Raw genomic sequence first — 7307 nt, 5'->3', positions numbered from 1 at the left:
CTTCCTTCCAAGGCACTGCTAAATATGTCCTAGTGCCGTTGCCAGCATCCAGCTGCCCAGGGCTGTATATTGGCACGATTAGACTCAATTAACAAGAAGAGGAAATGATCCTTGGCATCAAACCACTTGAAATAAATTGTATTTTCCTTTTTTTTCCCCCTTTCTACAGATTCCAGTTTGCACAATAAAAACGATATGTTTGCACTGTGTGCTTATATGGAAAACCCTACAATTTAATGCCCAAAATAATGCCAGGATTTATATTATTTTTAAGTCAATAAAACAAGTAGCTTTACGCAATTTCACAAAATAAGAATGAACGAAGGTTTGGGAACACAAAATAGACTCTAGTCTAATAGCCAACAGTCCGTGATGGATAATGTTTGCCCTAATATGGAGAAGAAAACTATCAAGGGAACCTGTTATAAGAGATAGACAACGTAGTCTAGCATCGTACGTTGTCCTGAAACGCAGAAGCAGGACCTCAGTAACAAATATGGCTTCTCTATGTACATATACTATTGCAAACTTTATAGAAAGTATGTTTTAAATAAAAATTATGCGCATTGAAAACATTCATAGCAAGCTGATCTATAATATAAATGTCTGAGGGAACCTGACCATCACACCCATATGAGCTTGTTGGACATGCCATTCCAAAAGCCATGGGCATGAACATGAAGTTGGCTCTCTTATAACACCCTCCACTTCTCTGGGAAGGCTTCCCATAAGATTTTGGAGGGTGTCTATTGGAATTTGTGTCTCCTCAGCCAAAGGAACATTTGTGAGGTCAGGTACGGATGTTGGATGAGAAGACCTGGCTCACCATCAGTGTTCTAATTCTTTCCAAAGGTGCTCAGTAGGGTTGAGTTCATAGCTCTATGCAGGCCACTTGAGATCCTCCACATCAAAGCAGGCTTTAATGGAACTAACCACCATTTATGAGGTTAGGTACTGATGTTGGGTAAGAAGACCTGGCTCACAATTGGGGTTCCATTAATTTCAAAGGTGTTTGGTAGGGTTGAGGTCAGGGCTCAAGAAAAAGAGAGGAAGGCGCCTCTAAGTGCAGTATTGACAATTTATTTAGTAAACAATGGATAAATTGCACTTACAAGATAAACGGTTAAAAAGACTCATCGTGTGGTAATTAGATTCAGGTGGGACATCCACCCGTCCAGCAGCAAATTATGTCTATAGGATCAGGAAGTAGAGTCCAGGATGTACCTGTGCATCAAAAATGAAGCTTGGATAGCAGAGTCAGATGTAGCAGGTGAAGGGGGGGGGGGTAATACATTTTGGAGCATGCTCAATAGGTTCCTTCTTTAGACCTTGAGGTCAGGGCTCTGTGTAGGACATGAGTTCCTCCACACGAAAAACTTTTCAAACCAACGCTTTATGGAGCTGGCCAGCATTTACAAGGTCAGGTCTTGGATAAGAAGACATGGAGCACATTTGGGTTCCTTCACACCAAACTGGTCAAACCATGTCTTTATGTAGTTGGCACCATTTGAGAGGTCCGGTACTGATGTTTAATGAGAAGACCTGGATCACAATGAGTTTTCCAAATCATTCAAAAGGTGTTCGATAGGGTTGAGGTCAGGGCTCTGTGTGGGATTCGAGTTCCTCCACACGAAAAACTTTTCAAACCAACACTTTATGGAGCTGGTCAACATTTACAAGGTCAGGTCTCAGATAAGAAGACCTGGAGTACAATTGGTGTCCAATTCATCCCATAGGTCTTCAGTAGGGTTGAGATCAAGGCTCTGTACTGGCCGCCGAGTCCCTCCACACCACACTGGTCCAACTATGTCTTTATGAAGCTAGCTTTGCGAACAGGGGTGCAGTCATGCTTGGAACAGAAAAGGACCTTCAGCAAGCTTACCACAAGGTTTGTAGCATGTCTTTGCTTTGGGGTGGTTAGGCCCATTCCTGCACTATAACCTACAGTTAAATTCTGGTGTTTCAGGTCTGAGACCCCACTAAGCATCCCTCTGGTTTGCTGCATTTGTTAGGTGCCACGCATACTTTGGCCCTAGGACCCTGTTGGGAATTGTGCATTTACACATTTACGAGAGGCCTCTCCTTTTTTTAATGGTTCCAAACCCTAGTTCTCAGGGGTACGACCAGACGTCCTTGAGTCATGTGGTCCCAGGTTACCAAGCATATACACCCAGGTGGACACTCTTCTACTAGTCCTCTACCTATTCCTGACCAGAACCAATTGTAATATCCACTGTTAGCTGTAACGTAACCTCTTAGAAAGATTACATGACTAGTTCAGCTCCTATGGCTGCAGCCTCATTCATTACTTCACAGTCGTGTGCAAACTCCCACCCAGCTAAACCTGGTTTCTTGTGTTGATAGTCAACTTGACAATGACCCTACCACTAAAACCGCTACCACTGAAAACTCCAACCCAGCTAAACCTGGCTTCTTGTGTTGATAGTCAACTTGACAAGGACCCTACCACTAAAAACGCTTCTATCCTGTGCCACCATTTTCAACATCACAAAATTTTAGAAGTCATCGGTAACCAACCTCTTTCTCCTGGGTCTGTGCTGCCCCATTGATGACCAAAAACGAATGTATTCCAGCACATTCCTTACAGCCAAAGGACCATAAGTGAATGCTGTGATGAACTAAAGAATGGTGCCATCAGCAAACAAAATCCATAGGTGATCACCAGCACACCATCAAGTGAATATTTTATTGGCAGAGGGTGGCAGTGCCTGAACTCTAACTCTCATGTCCCAACTCTAACCCTCATGCCCCAACTCTAACCCTCATGCCCCAACTCTAACCCTCATGCTCTACTACTGACCCCTGTTGCCTGAACTCTAACCCTCATGCCCCAATTCTAACCATCATGCCCCAATTCTAACCCTCATGCCCCAACTCCAACCCTAGTGATTGACCGTTTCAAATCGCATGACAAGTCGCACCCTAATGTCTACAATGGAAGCGGTCATATTGACAAGGACCCTACCACTAAAACCGCTGCCACTTACAACTCCCACCCAACTAAACCTGGTTTCTTGCATTGATAGTCAACTTGACAAGGACCCTACCACTAAAAACGCTTCTATCCTGTGCCACCATTTTCAACATCACAAAATTTTAGAAGTCATCGGTAGCCAACCTCTTTCTCCTGGGTCTGTGCTGCCCCATTGATGACCAAAAACGAATGTATTCCAGCACATTCCTTACAGCCAAAGGACCATAGGTGAATGCTGTGGTGAACTAAAGAATGGCGCCATCAGCAAACAAAATCCATAGGCGATCACCAGCACACCATCAAGTGAATATTTTATTGGCAGAGGGTGGCAGTGGTCACTTCATCTATGGCCCATTGAGGACGTTGCTCCTGATCTTGAGCATGAGCCATACAAGATGGGGGCAGCTGGTTATTGAACAACAGGCCGCGTCAGATCCCCATTCAGCGCACTTGCTGTACATAAACTGCACCACCTTAATATTGAAAATAGGAGATCTAGCGAATACACGGTACGAGATTTGGCACGCCTTGCTCATTATTATTATTATACAGTATTTATAAAGCGCCAGTAGTTTGCTCAGCGCTGTACATTACAAAGGGGGACTGAACATGTGACAGAACAATACCAATACAATGCAAAACATGAGGGGATCGAGGGCCCTGCTCTTTGAAGCTTACAATCTAGGAGGGAGGGGATGGTGGCACAGGAGGAGATAGCTGTGGGGGATGGAGTGGTAGGAAGAGTGGAGGAGGTCGGCAAGTTAGCAGGGGGTGGGGCAGGCTTCCCTGAAGAGATGGGTTCTCCGGGTGCGCCTAAAGGAGAGGAGAGTAGGTGATAATCTGATGGGTTGGGGCAGGGAGTTCCAGAGGATGGGTGACACCCTGGAGAAGTCCTGGAGGCGGGCATGGGAGGAGGAGACCAGCGAACTAGAGAGAAGGAGGTCTTGTGAGGAGTTCAATAGGAGTTCATGTTCAATAGCAAGCCACGCCGATCTGGATGGCACTTGAGTAGGATATTTCCAGCTCGTGATTTTTTTTAGGGCGATTTACAAAGCGTTTCCACATAGGACAGCCCAAAAAACCCATCAATGGGTGGTCCTTTGCGCATTTGTCACCCAAAGAAGCTTATGCTCCTTTCTGGGTGATGAGTTTTGAGTGATTGTTTTTTTCAGAGGTGCGCTTTCCCGCCGCCATTCATTTTTAATGGCACCCAACCGCGATTTGCAATCGCAGCGATTCCAAACTGCCCAATGTGAATAGGGCTGGACTCTTTTTTTTTTTTTAAACTGCACCGAGTCGCTCCACATTTTCCGGTGAGTGGGAGTGCCATTAACAGTTAATGGCAACCTTCGCGTCTGCTAAAGACCAAAGCGTTTTGCCTGCCAATCAGGAGCATCTGTGATTCCAACCCCGCACAAGTGTAAACCTAACTTAAGGCCCCATGCACACTTGGCGATCTGCCTGCGAATCCAAAGTGGGTCAAAATCGAAGAGTTTGGACCTCCTTCATTCTTCATGGCACCCCCCAATGATATAAGATTATGCCATGATTGTCGCAAGACTAAATCGCGGCAAAACGCACCTTCAAACTTTGTGCACAAAAAGGAGCAGGAACTTCTTTTGGGTGACAAACGCGCATAGGGCAGCCCATTAAATGCTGAAACAAACAGAAATTGCGCTTTTTAAAAAAAAAAACCCACAAAAAAAAATGCTGGGTCCTGCTACGCGAGATGCGAATGAGGCCTAACCTTCCTGATTTTAGGTCTTCTCCGTATTAGCGATCCAGCGTTTGATCCTGAGCATCACCTGGATTTGCCCTTTAATCCTACCAGACGAGCTCCCCGCAGGAATTCCGAATATCTCCTCGACATTTTTCTCACGCATTAAATAATTGTCGAGCTGTTTGGATGAAGGTTCCTATAAATTATAATTGGAAACAAATGATCATCTTGGATTAGAGTGACGGCGCAGGTTGCAGAGCGGCTCCGGGGTATCATAGAAGAACACAAGTTGTTGGCTGCATTTCCAAAATGTTTTTGGCAGAAAAGAAAGTGCGACGGAGGACTTCCACCCCGCCCCCACCGGGAGGCCGATCGCAGGTCGAGCTTCACACAAGTCGCTGGTGTGGTCTCAGATGTAGTGAGAGATTGTAACCAATGAAGGAAAATGAGGTCCGTTAATATGAACAAAGAAGTAACAGGGGTGTGGGGGTCTGCTCTGTTACCCCCCGGCCACAACAGTGAAGTTGCACGATTTCAAAGTCGGATGACATGCCGATTTGAGGTGCGATTTGCAAGTCATTTTTTTTTTTTTTTTTTTTTAAAGTCCGCAAACGTGCAACTATACGAAAAAACCCGTAAGTGTTTCACAAAAAAGTGCAAGTGCAAAAACACCACACAAAAAGTGCACTTAGGGGTGTGCTGTGTCCTACCCCTAAAGGGGCTTGGACCGCTTACCCTGATCCCCCGGGGCACGAAGCTCCTGACGGGGACAAGGTTCCCACTTGGTCCTCCTGGCCAAAAGGCCTGGTGGACCACCGTTCCCTATGCCCAGCCGAAGCCGGACATTCAGTACTAGGCAAGGGGACTCTCCCGAAGAAGAGTCCTCTAGGGATCAGGGGAGGAAGGAACCGTATGGCCACACATCCTCCCCCTAGACTTCAGGGTAGGCCCGAGGACCCACACCCTCCATCCGTGAAATACACACACATAAGGCAAAGAAAAAAGTGACAAACGTGGGAGTGCATAATAAATAAATAAATAAAGTAAAGTAAATAAAATAAAAAAAAAGGTACCGTGCCGAAATGTGCACAGACCAGGCCCTGAGGCCTGTAGCAAAAATTGCCCTGGACTTAGCCAAAAGACCTGGTCCTTAGGGCGCTGTGCAAAAAGAGGTGAAAAACAGTGGCCATGTGTCATCTTCACACCGTGGGGTCCCACACCCAAGTGTTACTAGTGACACCCCTGAGGCGACTACTCAGGGGGCACTGAGTTTGCGGACTTTTTGCGTCCCCAGCCCCAGGCCAGACCAAGGTAGATCCGTCCAAATCAGGAGGTACTGGGTCCTTCCAGTCTTCTCAGAGGAATTACTCCCGGGGCCCCAGCTTAACTCGTGGCGCTCCCCGGTTTCTCTCCCTCCGGTACTAGCCTTCCGGACCCCCATCATACCAGTGAGGGTACTATACAACAACCATCCCCGCAAAGCTAGAATGGTCGGGAGCACCCCCACTGGACACTGATAAGAACAGATACTACACTTGATCTTAGCCAAAAGGCCGAGAAGCGATGGTTAGAAACTGAGGTCACTTGCCATTTTCAAAGTGCTGGAGAACAATGCCCATCAAGACCTACATTAAAAAGTTGACGAGTTCAACATCCTGCCATACAAAGACACAGTTGCCAGAAAGTTGGACATGTTTTGGTTTGTTTTTTTCTAGATATGTCTGTGTGTGTTTGTTTTTTGGAGTGTTGGGGCGAAGAGTAAAATTGCATGGGGGGGTTTAAGAAAATGTTTGCTCGAGGTCGATATTGAAGATGGCCCTTTCAAAGTCGGATGACATGCCGATTTGAGGTGCGATTTGCAAGTCATCTGACGCTGCACCGATATGACCGCTGTAATTACGACTCGCTGTGCGATTTGCAAGTCATATAGCATGCAAATCGCATGCCAAGTTGCACCCGGTGTGACCGGAGACTTAAAGGTGCAACTCAAGTCTTGCCCAGTTGTACCGGCTTCTCTCCTGGACTGAAACGGCTCCTTCTGATTTCAGCTCAGCATCACTTGTGTGCGTTTCCTAGCGTGCCTTGAAAACGCCCACTTCTCCAAACTGACACCCCCCAATCAAGGCGGTTTTATATTTGCATAACTCCTCCCACTGCTGGCATTAGGGTTGAAGGATCTTAAGAGGAGTACTGAGGATTTCAGTTCTTTCAACCATGGAGGCTCAGCATCACATGTGGGCGTCACCTATGCAAATAGCATCACATGTGGGCGTTACCTATGCAAATACAGGCTGCCTAGGAACGCCCACTTCTCTAGACTGACACCCACCCATCAAGGCGTCATGATATTTGCATAACTCCCCCCACTGCTAGCATTAGGGTTGAAGGATCTTCAGAGGAGTGCTGAGGAATTCAGTTCTTCAACCATGGAGGCTCAGCATCACGTGTGGGCGTTACCTATGCAAATACAGGCTGCCTAGGAACGCCCACTTCTCTTGACTGACACCCACCCATCATGGCATCATGATATTTGCATAACTCCTCCCACTGCTGGCATTAGGGTTGAAGGATCTTAAGAGGAGCACTGAGGAT

The 7307-nt window shown here is 46.5% G+C and overlaps 1 pseudogene; it reads right to left on the bottom strand.

The window, feature by feature from the left end:
- Positions 1 to 6164: 6164 nt before the first annotated feature.
- Positions 6165 to 6280, bottom strand: LOC149439186 (U2 spliceosomal RNA; annotated as a pseudogene).
- Between the last annotated feature and the right edge of the window lie 1027 nt (positions 6281 to 7307).

This window comes from Staurois parvus, unplaced genomic scaffold (assembly GCF_062004578.1).
Source record: "Staurois parvus isolate SC_StPar_1 unplaced genomic scaffold, SC_StPar_1.0 ptg001150l, whole genome shotgun sequence".
Classification (NCBI taxonomy): Eukaryota; Metazoa; Chordata; class Amphibia; order Anura; family Ranidae; genus Staurois; species Staurois parvus.
The sequence above is the reverse complement of the archived record's forward strand: the minus strand, read 5'-3'. Positions and strand labels throughout refer to the sequence as shown.